This window comes from Scomber japonicus, chromosome 14 (assembly GCF_027409825.1).
Source record: "Scomber japonicus isolate fScoJap1 chromosome 14, fScoJap1.pri, whole genome shotgun sequence".
Classification (NCBI taxonomy): Eukaryota; Metazoa; Chordata; class Actinopteri; order Scombriformes; family Scombridae; genus Scomber; species Scomber japonicus.
In genome coordinates this window covers 16,212,771-16,226,972 of record NC_070591.1, presented here as the reverse complement: position 1 = coordinate 16,226,972, position 14,202 = coordinate 16,212,771, and positions in this window count along the sequence as shown.

Sequence of the window (14,202 nt, the reverse complement as noted above, 5' to 3'; positions counted from 1 at the left end):
AGACATCTGCTGCAAAATGTCACTCAACAAAAACATACCTCGGGCATGTCTGAGATAGATATCAAAGAAGAAACATCTGCTGAGAGAAGAGAAGAGAAGAAAAGAGAAGAGAAGAGAAGAGAAGAGAAGAGAAGAGAAGAGAAGAGAAGAGAAGAGAAGCATTTGTTTCAATTAATGGTCATATTGGAATGAAATTGGTGTCATTACACAGCATGGAAAATGTATGGTGAATAAAAGAGTTTTTATTAGCATTTGTCCTGAGGCGGTGAAAAGCTCAGCATCTTTTCGGCTGATTGCAAATTGCAGTTGCGTGAGCGTGGCCTTTGCACAAAATACACAAATCACAGCAAGTTACTCCTGTCTAAAGTCAATCTTCAGTCAGACAGCTGTAGCTTTAGGGTGTTACCATGGTGACAGGCAGGGACTCTGTGACAGAAAAGACTGATGTGTGTGTGTGTTTCATCCTGAGTGTGTGAGTTTAAAGGAGCAGCTGCCAAATGCAGGCTACAGTAGACGACTTTGCTTTTTGTTTTTTTTCCATTTGGTGTCACACCCACACCTCTACACCCAGCAGCATAGCACCCTGTAGAGCTGTGAAATCAACAGCTTCAGGTCTGATTAGCATTTGAACATGACATTTTAGACCGAGGCAACATGAGTCGTGTTTTGTTTGTTTTTTTGACTGACATCTGGCCCGTCTGTGTGATGTAATGTGATGCAGTGAAACAAATGTGGTCTAAAAACTCTTAGTAATCAAATAACTGGATTCCAACAACTGCAGCTGATTGTTTTGTGAAGATGAGTAACAGTAACAAAAAATGACAATAAAATATTATCAGCAAAAGATGATTTTAACACTGTACTAGTCTGGCCCTGTCGAAATGAGGTAGCAATGACAAAAAAAATACATGGAATGAGACACAGAAGAAAATGCTCTTGTCGATGAAGTAGCTCTTTTATAGGTATTTAGGAAAATGATTTAATGTTTTATTCTTTGGAGCGATAAAAGAGTTTGTGCTTTATTTGTACATGCATGACTAGAAGCAAAAGCATTCATTTGTGTGTGTGTGTCTGCAGTGCCTGACTTTATTGGTATAGTGTCTTCAAGGTGACAGAGTTTGTCAGTGCAGATTTTCTTCAACAGTGTCAGAAAATGCCAGCTCACTACTTGTTTGAACTAAATCAATCAATCAGTCAGTATGAATCAATCACTGGTGAAGCCTGAGGATCAGTGGTGTTCCTGTCACTTGGTGAATATCTTCTACATCTCAAATTGTATTTGTCAGTCTAGTTTTGTGTCAAGAGTGTCTGACCATCAACCAGCCACGTCATGTGTATTGCTGCTGTTTTTCAAGGATAAATTAACTAATGAAGTGATTAGCTGAGAAATAAATGTAGCTTCAACAACGTTTTTTTCTCTTATGCTCTTTTCTCTGTCTCCATGTGAGTCTGTGTTAGATCTCTGACTCATATAATTGCACAAGTTAGTGTAATTCCACCCATTTTCTCTGTCACACAAACACACAAAGAAACCATTGGTTTCATTTCTTGTTTGTTCAACCCTCTAAACAACTAAGGACTCCATTGTATGTACTACTCGAGGGTTACTGCTCTATTCTAGTATAAAGAGAGAAAACACATTGAGAGCCCATTTGAACCTGCAGTATTTATATACTGAAAAACTGATGTATAGTGAGCTAAGTTGCTCTTCCCAGTGTGAGCCCATATATTATTCACCTTCTCAGCTAATCACACACATTACTCCAGGAATTAATGTCTGAAAACTGTATGAAAAAAAGTGCTGAAACATGCCTTTTCTGAATGTAATTGAGATATTGGTAATAATGTTCCATGTTTCTTTCTTATCTCAACTGTCACCTACATTTCGGTCACACCTGAATAAACCTCATTCTACAAGACAACCCTCTCCCCACCATTCCTAACTAGGACGCCACCATTGTTTTTTTTCCTCTGTTTTGCCAATCACCCTGGTTACCAAAAAGATTCAGGGAAAGGTTACACTCTCATGGTGGAGAGATAACAGTGTGTTAGAACCGTGATGCAAGAGTTACTTTATGTAAAGCAGCTAAACCATCTCTATTGGGCTAATGGGGTTCTTGCAGGTTACTGAGTTACAGATGTACTGGGTGATAAATAAATAATTAAAAGACCAGCAAGTGATTAGCTCTAATAATAGAAAGCGATATGTCATCATACAATTGATGGGTGGAGGTTTATGTTCAATCAGACTCCTTTCCCCAGTTTATTGGCTGTTATTTGCTCTTGAATTGCCTTGTTGTTGAAATGTGGTATACAAATAAACTTGCCTTGGTAGCCTGCCAATTTTCTATTTCACATCAGCTTGGTTACTATAGTAGGCTGAGTATTTGCTAGATGTTCCAAGCTATCAACCAGCACCCGTTATCATTAAAAAAACAAAAACCTACAGTGACAAAATGATAAGTAAAAGAAAGAAAGAAAGAAAACATCATTTGTACCTGTTACATGAACACAGTATCCTGCTATCATGTCTGGGTGTAATAAAGCATTATTAAGTTCATGAACATGCCCAGGTATCTTTTTGTGCAAGCTGAAAACAATGAAACTGTTGAGTTCTGTCTTCAAAATACCTCCTCCATTCATTCTTTTAGTTATATTTTTGTGACTCAGAGGTCACTGATATCTCACAGTCTTGTCTATTCACTTTATTGTATCATGGAAAATGTATGTGTTTAGAGAACACAGTAGCTGGAGGTCTCAGCAAATGCTGTCTTCTGTTTTTGATGCTTACATGTCATGACATTGCTTCACCTCACAAGAAAAACACTTGAAATTCCAGCATAGGCAATGTGTTTATGTTATATCAGAGTGACACTAATGAAAATGACTCACTCTATTTATTTTCTTTTACTTTACCTTCCTTCAGTATACACACCAGAAAAAGTATTTAGCATCTTGCAGTGGAGATAGGATGCTTTGGTCTCCTTTTAGCATGTAAGTGGGCTGTTAGGGCCGTTTTCTCGTTTGTAATAAAAAAAAGTAGAGTCCATTTTGTCCTGAGGAGTCTCTAGGCATCAGTTTGAGAGATAGGGGGGGAGAGAAATAACAGGCTAATTTCATCTCTCCTGCTGTAGCTTTTGGAGTGGAGGCAAGCTTCTATGAGAAATCTCCTACATCCTGTCTTCAAATGTTTTTGCAGAGGGGTTTTTGCACAAGCCTTTCGAGCTATGAATAGACTGAGAGTGTTTGTCATGACAACCAATTACCCATTACAAAAGCAGTGAGGCTAAGTAAGGCAATTAAGTGCTGAAACAAAATTGTGTGTTGCAGGATTCCTCGGTGTGTGCGTTGTTCTGTATGTGAATATACAGCAAAGTGCTCTTGTGTGGATGTTGTGTTTATTTCTATATGCTATCCAGATATCTAAACAGCTGTAATACAACTAAACAACAACTGTAATATAATGCAACTGTGATCAACTGTAACTTATTTACTGTATTGCTTTTTTTAATTTGGTGGAAGCAATCATATAGCAATGTTGTTTAATTAGACAATGAGCTGCAAACACTTCTGTTTTGTAGTAGGCTCATTACTAAAGTGTTTCTCGGCACACCATTGTAATAGAATAACTCAAAATTCAATCAATTTTCAATAAATAATGACTGCATAACAATAAACAGTAAATGTATCCTTCCAAACTGTATAGCTCTGCTGTCAGTAAGAGTTCTGACTTTTGATCACTGAATTGTTATTTATTGCAGGTTTTCTAAAGCACAGCACCTTTCCTTTTGAATGTTGAATCTTGATGTACTGTGTCAGCACACTGCATAAGGTCATGGCTCATCTATTAGGGTTTCCTCATGTTTCTTTCAAGTTCCATATCTCTGTCTTGCAGCCTCCCAAAACCTGTTGCCAGAGAGTGACATGACTATGACTGACAGTGATTTTAAAAACCCCTGCTGTAATAGAACTTCTCATTATGGAAAAAACTGGTCATGTGTTGCCCTATTTACTGAATGCCAAACTGTAGCAAACTGTTTGGTATAAAAAAGCACATGCACAACATATTAGAGGCATTAGTACATGTAGTTGGGGGTTTATCTCAGTCACCATGTACATTAGCATGAGTCAAATGTTTTTGGTACAGTATGGCACAGTCAAATTGCAACCTACTTTCCACAAACCACATGCCTCTGAGCCATTACAGGTAGCCAGGCTGTCCCAGAGTATGTTGTTGCTTTGCAGAGCCTGTGGGCAGTTTATAGACAAACCAGGTTTGTTAAACCTAATGGTCCTTGTATTGATTGGCTGAGGGATCCTCGCAAATCGCAGGGGCAGAATGAACAATGAGATTCTCATTGAGGATCTCTAAATGCAGTTCAGCTGGTAGTTTTATTGACCCTCCTTGAACAGCCAATGTGGGGTTTATTTACACACTTTGCTCGCAGCCTGTTTTTACAATGGAGTGATGGATTGGTAAAGGAAGTGTTGGATGGAAGTATTGCACTTTGTCCACTGCTCAGTTGACTGGTTATAATGAAGTGACCATCTTTTAATAATATCTAAATATAAAGTGGTTATGGTAAGTAAAGTTGTGATGGGAAAACAATTAAAGTATATGCAAATTAATGACCTTTATTCGATTAAATAAATGAGGCTATAACAAATAAATTAATCAGCACAGGACAGAACTGTTAATTAGCTGTGCTGACTTCACAGTCAGTAAGCAGAATGGCAGGCTTAGCTTCTGTCAAGCCAATGCAGTTCCTGAGCCATAAAGAGACTGTGACCATCACTAATCCCAGGCTGGATCAAATGATACAGCTCCTCACATCTGTGTTAAGAGCCTGACGAAAGGTGTCAAACTCAGTGTTTCCGTGAGAGTCACTGCTGCAGCTTACGTGTGCACTGTTCACACACAAAGGCAATCAGAAAAAGCTTTTCAGTCGAGGGACGTGGAAAAACTCACCCATTCACACGTGTAATACGCACACACGTAAAATAGATTGTTTTTTACACAGCATTTCTTTGCATCCATTGTAACCTTTGTTCTCAGTAACTGGTGCTTAAATGTCATGTGGTGGTGCTAATGACTTTGCGTCCAGGTTCCTGGAAATGTTTACTCATCACCTTTTCCAGCACAAATCTCCTCATTCATTCCTTCCTGGCTTGTACTAAAGGATAATGTTGGAACTTTAAGCATTACAATAACACTAAAGCACATGATATGTCACTAATTTCTTGTGGCATAACCGTCGTTACCCTGTGCCCTGTGTGGCCTATGAAAAATATCATGTTTGCTTTCTTAATGGACTATGCTCTTTAGCTGCAAGTATATAGGGCAGTACTGGAAAGAGGCTTGGAAACCTCTGAGATACCATTACCATTAGCACTAATGTCCTTTTAAAATGGAAAGAGCATCAGGGCCCACACACTGAGACTGCTGTGCATGCTATTTATGCTGTTTGTGCGTTACAGTCCCCTTGTCATCATATCCTGCCAAGGTCACTTGGTCTGTGCCCTTCCTGTAGTCACAGACACAGAAATTAGCCTCTTAGCAAACAGGAACATTTCTACAGCTGATGTTCCTTATTTTAGTCTTCATTCCCAATGTTTCTTGTATCTATTTAGCTTTTCTTCTTTTTTTTGTTGCTGTGTGGACATGATACCACCCTGTACGCTCAACATTTAGATTTTGACAAAATAAGAGTCAAGAGTTAGCTGGTACGTCAGAGAGCTCTAATGCTGTAACCTAAAAGAAACCAATGGGAAACTGATGGTAAGCTAATGCTACATTTTCCTAGTGAGTTTTTCCTTTTTTGCCCATGTATGTCCAGAGGGTTTGTGGCAGTCACTGTGGTGACATGGTGATTATTTCCTGTTGTGCCTCAAAGGTCAGGCTGTCTCTTCAGACTCTCTAAAAAGACATGCAATGTTAAACACTGCATTGTCAAACGTCATAGCCCGACTGAAGCTGATAATTGCTCAGACATCAGATTGGAGGTGGCTGACTTCGCTAACGACTTAATGAGCGTATAAGAGGAAATGGGAAAGTTGGCAGTGCTGTGAATAGCCAAGGACTAGGTCCAGCTCAGGAGGCTTGATTAGAAAAAATTAACTTTGAGGTAATGTTTTCCACAATGTCCAATCAAAATCATCAGCTGCAAATGTGTTTGAGGTGTTTGATTCTGGCATGTTGGGGGGCACTTGGCATGATACACTCGTAATGCCAATTAAACCACTGCAGTCATGATACCAACATAATATCTGAATGCATGCTGGGCATGAGATGAGAATGACTAATCCCCACATTTAAAACTTGCCGTAAAGTAAGCACCTTCTGACATAATTTAGCTGATTACTGTTGTGCTTTTGAAAAATCATCCCATTATATGACAGAGCAGTAGCTGCTGGCAAATGGGTTCTGCTCAAAATATGACTCAAATAATGCTTCTACCTAAAGCTCAAGGTCAAAACACATTTTCCAAATTGCCAATTTGACAATTCTATAGTCACAGCAATCAAATTATTGTAACATGGTGCAAGGACATGATTTATTAGCAGCAAAGCAGCGACCCAAATACATTTTGCAATGAGATATCTTTCAGTATAGAAAAAGGCAGACTGAGGTTTAGATGTCCCAGCAATTATGAGACATTCTCCAAAATGTTCTTAAAGAAGCACACACTGGTAAGATAAATTAAGACAACAGTTCTCTAAAGAATTATGTTACAGAACCACAAACTTCACTTTAGATGCATTTTTTAATATATTACAATAAATGTTTTTTCTGGCAGATTGTGAAAAAATGTTTTTTCCTTCAAAGTCAGAATGAGTTAGCCATAATTAATCAAATCAGATGTTTCTTCATCCTCTCTCACTCTCTCAATGTGATTCGTCTCTGTTGTTAATTTGCATGTCCTTTTATTACCTCCTAGCTGATGCATTCATTAGACAGCACAGAATACTCAACTCAAAATAAATAATACACAGGGGGAAATAATTATTGTGATTATGCATAATCTTTGCTTGCACAGTTGTTTTTCTTTTCCAATTAAACCAAATTTATATTCGGAATATGCTTTGAATAACATAGCAGGTGGTACCACTGCTCACGCTGCACCTTCATTGCTGTTAGTGAGGAAAGCTGTGTGAGAACTGTACCGCTTTAGGCTGCGATGGTGGATTGTTTTTCGAGAGATCATTAATAATATATGACCCCCCCCCCAACCCCGCCACCCCACCCCACATTGATGCTGAGCCTTGGCATCAACCCAGGGAGTTTATGTTTCATTTGTATTGGGATTTATAGAAGGAGCCTGGCAGAGAGAAGAAATCACTGTTTTTCATCCCTGGGAAGGAAGACAATTGCATGGTTTATCTTTCCAGTTAGTGAATAAAACTTATCGTAGCTTGACAAACAGCACATTATGATGGGTTTTAGGTTTATTCATGGCATTTCAGAAAATAAAAGATAGCAATAAATCTATTTTTCAAAAAAACAAAAACATTAGTAAAACACTGATGCCTGATGCCTTACTACACTAGATCAATAATAATGATATAATAATAATGTGGGGGTGCTTAAGCAGATTTTTTTGTGGCCCAAACTGTTGTTTTCTTCCCTTTTCTCTTGCGTAGATAAAGCTGTGTAATTGCAAGTATTTAAAGAACAGCTTTCTTGGTAGGTCAAACCTATCTGTTATCTCCTGAAATGTCATGAGCTTCCCCTCTTTGAATTGACCACAAATTTTCCTCAGTCCCCTCTCTGCCCATGTACAGAAACCCCAGGTTTAAACTCAGGGCTGAAATATGATAAAGGCTGCAACGTTTTCAATTATTTTTGGCTGTCATACCACACTTTTATCATATTCTATTCAGTATAATAAGGTTATTTGATTTTTTCTTCCAAGATTTCAGCTTGCATGACTACATATGCAACAGAGCACGTCTATCCATGCTGGAGGGGATTCTTTTGAGAGGAAGAACACAATTGGGCTGCCAATTAGTACTACTGTTGGTTGGGACATTGAAATCCTCCCCTGTCATAATGGTACGGATAGCAAAGATAATTTTATCCTTGGGCGCCTGTTATTCCAAATAAAATTAGTGAAGACTTTTTTTAGTCTCTGGAAGAAGTTTTCTTGTACGGGCAATGGTATATTCTGAAGTAAGTAAAGACATTTAGGAAGTATATTCAATTTAACCACTTAACACACGCCCCCTGTATTATTATTATTATTATTATTATTATTATTACATATAACCATATTTTTTTGTTTGCAACAATACATGTACTGCCTAATCCTAAACACCGATTGGCTTGTGTGTGGTGTCGTCAGAAGCAGAAGAGGCTCACGGTCGTAAACATCTAGTCACGTGTACTCTGAGATGGACGTGCAGGTCAGGAAATGACGTAAACGGACCGTATATGGTTTGTTATTTGTGTTATTACCTTACGTGTTGGACTAAATACATGGACATATTGAGGAAAGTATTCCGGTTTTATGGAAACGGATTTCATATTTCACAAGAATGGATACTTGGCGAGCTGTACAGAAAGTCCTGAGTCATAAGATGATCGTTGTGGATAAAGGGAAGACTTTGAAGGTATGTAGCATTATAGCTGTTCTTACTTAGCTCAGGGGCTAGCCGAGCTAATCGCTAATACTATTACGGCTGTGAGCAACCATATAAGTCGTGAGTGGTCTTGAATGAATCAGGACAATCTAAGCTTTCCAACGATGTACGGCATGAATATATATGTTTAAGGGTTGGTGTTTAAAACATTCAGAAGAACTTGTGGCTACCTCCTAACATCCGTCCCGTCCCGTAGACGGAACAGCGTGCATTAAGTGGTTAAGAAAGTACATTTTTCCAATTAAGGAAATTCTAGCAGCTTAAACATATGGTCAAAGATGGGGTCATAGTTGACCGAGACAATGTTTTCTACTTCAGATGTTACCTTTTTACCCAGGTATGTAATTGACTAACCCTAACCCTAACAATAACCCTCTTTTTGCCTAAACGTAACCAGACCTTAACCACAGTGTTGTCACACCATAAGCTATCTTTTATTTATTTATTTTAAACACTGATTTGTAATGGTTTCCCAATACCAACTGGGAGAAGAAATGTGGCACAGGCACAAACGATATTTCCAACTGAAATGCATTAGTTTGAAAATGTGTGTCCTTGTATGTATCTATTGATAATATATCATGACTATCTCACAAACTGTTATGTTTTACATTCAGTGTGTTTTGTGGGGTTTTGTCTTAATCACATTATAAATGCTTGTGTCTAACTGGAGCGGCATATTCAGTATTAGGTGAAGGACTCTGACAATGATCTCTCACTTCATGAACATACTACAAGACTCTATGGAGTATTACAGCAGTCTACTTTATGATTTATATTAAACTCATGGTTGGCTCAAGTCCGAGCTGAGGCACAATCAGGAATACCATAGTGTCCATATTAGCTAGCACCCTGTGGAGAGGAAAATCAAAACATCACAGCAGTGTAGTACTGGACCTTACACACATGAAAGCTGCTGTTGTGTTAACATAAATTACCTGTTTCCCACAGGACGGAACAGCTTTTCCTAAGACTTTGCAGGAGGAAAAAGAAAGAGTGAGGGATGAGTGAGGGAGGAGAGTGATGGGTTCATTCTAATCTTCCTCCGTGATGAGTTATGTGGTCCATGACAAATTGTAGTCTGCTTTTCCACCTGAGTTGGCCTTGCTGTCTGCCACGCCTCACAGCACATTGAGCCCAACATAACCTTGCGCTGTCGCTCTGCTACCTGCTATCTGCTTCTCCAGCTGGCCTGATAGAAGTAATAGATCTGTACAACACAGTGTTACAGTCCAATCTGCTTGTAGAATAGCTGCAATTAAATCCAGCCTCCTTCGTGACTTCCTCTGCCAACTTCTTGTACATGCTGTAGCATATAAAAAACAGGGGCCTATACATCAGAGCCTGTGTGCACAGAATAAAAAAAATGGTGTCCTTTTTCTCAGAGGTGGCCAGATTTCTATGTAAAAAGAACTCACTTGAAACCAAACTGAATGATCTAAAGCAAGATGCACAGTGATAATGGCATGTCATCACTTGTCAACCCTTTGCCATTATGACAACCAGCATTGGTCGCGTCTGTTGGTTTTGATATCTGTCTACCTGTGACGGCCGGCATCTTATCTCACAGAACCAGAGGCAGGCAGTAGCTTCCTATGCTTTAGAGAAGGTGGAGTGGAGAGACACAGGGGAAGAGACAGAGAGAGTGAATGAAACCATCAGAAGTAAAGCTCCCGACACAATCCGCACTGCACTCAATGTGGATATAGTTCTCACAATCCCCCCCTCATTCAGACACACCCCCTCCCACAACACCGGCTGGTGCTGATGGATCAGTAGAGTATAGAGCCACCTCTAAAATGACAGTTTAACTACAGGGAGAGATAAGAAAGGCCTTTTGCTTTTGTCTTTTTATCCAGCCCCCTCTCTGTGCTGCTCCTAATTTCTGTGACACTAATAGATGGAAACATCTTAACAGGCTCTCGGCTCCATTTGCAGGTCTTTTCTTGAGGTTTCCCAAGTTAGTCTCATCTAAATGAGAACACAGGAATAGAAGCTTATTTTAATCGACTATTACTCTTACTATTAAGAAACTCTGCATGTTAAATACACAAAAAAGAGTGCTTTGTTTCAAACCTTTTGGGCATTTGTGGATTCATTTGATTTAGCATTGAAAACACACTGCAGAGTGCAGGAGTTAAAGATCAATGCTCTTGTCTAAGAGTGAGTGAATGATTCCTGTCTGGTTGAACAGTTGGTGGTAGAGGCTGTAGAGGCTTTGTTATGGTTTTGAGATCTATGTGTTTTGCTGTGTGCATGTTTTATTATCTGCTGAGTATCAGCTTGTAGCTGCCGGTCTTGATCTCTGCTGTTGCTGTTCCCACTTAAACTCATAGCAGAAGCACTGACAGACAGCCTGTATCCACTCCAGCCTTGGGCGAATATAAAAAATTAAAGATCCATGTTTGTCAGCTCCTCCTCCATCCCTGCTGCAGACACACATTCGTACATTTTAACAACTCACTTTCAGTCAGCCACCTCATGTGGAGTAGATTATTATTTCCATGTAGAATATGTACAGCATTAATGTTTGGTTTCTAGGCTCTGACCTCATTGCTCTCCACAAAAATCATTGATCTCACATAACAGAGAGTGGGGGGTGATGGTACCCCCCCCCCCCCCCCCCCCCACAGCACCAAGTAAGCATGTGAGTTGCGTGGCAGCAGGCATGTAGCAAAACTGTGAGCAGAACACTGAATACTCAAGTACATTTAATTATTAAATAAAAATGAATGGATAAGAAGCTACAGCTCTGGGAATTTCTAAACAAGTAAGACTCAAATGAATGTCTGTCAAGCACGAGCGAAATTATGTTTCTACAGAAATCTTTTTAGCTGTAATTATCTTCAGGTGTCACAATATGCCATTGGTATTTTTTTAAGTCTTTATCCATGTTTAAATAATGGATTAAATGGGCATTTCAACAACAAGGCAATTCATAAAACATTAAAAGCATCAAGACAAAGTGCAAAAGAAACATTTAAATATAATTAAAAACAGTCATAAAAGAGCTGAGAGAATAGAATAAGATGGGTATAAAATGCAAGAATACAAGTTGCAGTGCAATGTAAGAAATTATTAATTATTTGATTTATTCAAAGGCAACATCAAACAGAAAAGTCTATGCAAAAGATCAGACAGGAAGAGCTTCTGTTTTTTTTTTTTTTTGCATGCTCAAGGTATTTCATTTCTCATCCCCCAGTCATTCTGATCCTTCTCACTGCTCATACTGATCTCTCAAAGCTCATCATTTTCTTGCTGTTATTTCTGGGACATCAATTAAGATGACAGCTGTTCAAATCACCTGGTCACATCTTACCAATAGCACGGTGACACACCTTCTTTGTCAGCCTATCGTATTGCAACTGTCTCTTTAAATGTTTTCTCCTTCTCTATATAGTGCTTTTGTTTATACTGTTTTGCGTATCCCATCACCTCCCCGTCACCACCTAGTCTTCTGATTCATCAGTGCATCACTTCATCAGTCTCATCAACTGGATTAGTCTCAGCAGAATTCGGATTGAAGTCGATTGTCACGTCAACCCAACTGGTCAAGACAGATGGCTATCCACCTAGGGGCCATTTCTGCCTGAGGTTTCTTCCCATTCAAGGGGAGTCTTGCTTGCCGCTGTCACAAGTGCTTGCTTATGGGGGAACGTTGGGTCTCTTTAAATTCAATTAAAGAGTACGGTCTAGACCTACTGTGTTTAAAGTGCCTTGAGATAACTTTTTGTTGTGATTTGGTACTCTATATGATTGATTGATTGAAGTCATCAGCCACCACCACCAGTGTCTGGAAATATGGGGGGATCTATCTTACAGAGTGATGTCCTTCGATTCAAAAATCTCCCTGCAGTGTTGAAGGGCCAAAGACTGTTGTAGTGTATATGGCTACACTGAAATAAACTAAACTACTAAACTCCTTTACTTCATTATCTGGTTTCTCCTGATTGATCTGAGAGTTACAGCAGTTTCAGTTTTCTGGGAGTTTGTTCCAGATATATGGAGCATAACAATTGAATTCTGCTTCGCCATGTTTAGTTTTAAGATTAGAAATGTATTTTGGCACTAAACCATTCAGTAGTTTATAAACCAACAGTGATTTATAAAACAATAGTCGTGTTTCAGTTCTTTGACAGATAGCAGGCCAGTGTAAAGACCTGAGAACTGGAGTGATATGATCCACTTTCTTGGTCTTAGCAAAGACTCTAGCAGCAGCGTTCCAAATCAGCTGTATCTGCCTGATCGATTTTTTAGGGAGCACTGTAAAGACACCGTTACAGTACTCAAGTCTACTGAAGATAAATGTATGAAGATTACTGTAGTGTCAATTCTGCCATCCCTCTTGCTCTTTATGTACAATGATAGTTTGCCTCTTGTGTATCAGTGCATAGTCAGCTGATTAAAAGCTGTGGCCATATTGTGCCATTTGAACAACAGCCACACAGTTAGACTAATAACACTGGAGAGGTGTTTATTAAGTACTAGGTTCTGCTAATAAGCAAGAGTATTAAATCTTGAAATTGGGTTTGGTTAGCATTATGTCTTGTGCTACAGACTTTTAATCCATCATAGACACTCTCATGTTTTTATGTGAAATACAAACCAAGTCAAGAAGATCAGTGTAAACATAAAAAACTAAAAAACTAAAAACAATTACCAATTCAACCCTTGTGTACTGTCAATATTGGTTTTGTTGTTTTGTTCGGGGTCTCGTAGATCCTACCACATATATGCAATATATATATATATATATAGTAAAAACTATAAAGGTTGTATACATGACATATAACCTTATGTGTTGTAATAGCAATGCATGATGATACCATATAGTATTGCTATTACACCAAATGAGGTAAAATATGATGTATACAATCTTTATGTTGTATGGGCTGGGCATGAAATAAAATATATTCCTTTTTTTGTCAAAAAGTCATTTGCAGACAAAGACATGTACAGTATGTTATCCTACATAGTGACATGACTGATGTTCTGACATTTTATAAAGCTTGAATCTCTGAGAGCTCAAATAGACTTCTGAAAAAAGGCACTTCAAAATCATATTTAGATGCAATTCTCACATATTTCTTAAATATTTGTAATTTTAAGACTCCAGGACTCCATACAGAAGGACATGTACCCCAACATATTGTCTTATATGCATGTAAGTACAATAATAAGAGTATAAGCTACTTGATTGAGTGACATGATTTCTACCATGTCAAATTGAGTGCATTTCCCTCTGTAAAAATGACAAGCATACTGGCTCAGAGTAGAGGTGTGATAGTCTTTGAGTATTAGCCTACTTCATATAGTGGGAGATGAAAGTCATACAGATACCCACTCCTTTTACAACATAAACTATTAATTATGTCACCGTCTATACATGCAGAAGATTCTGTAGTTTTCCCTTACAGATTTTTCAGATACATTGATGATGAAGAAGATATGGTATCTGTGAATTAGCAGTCAAAACAGGAATGATGATCAGTCATGAGAGCCCAGCAGTGAAGACCAGTGAACTAATGGAGAAGGGAAGGATTCTGGCTTGCCCAGGCTAAA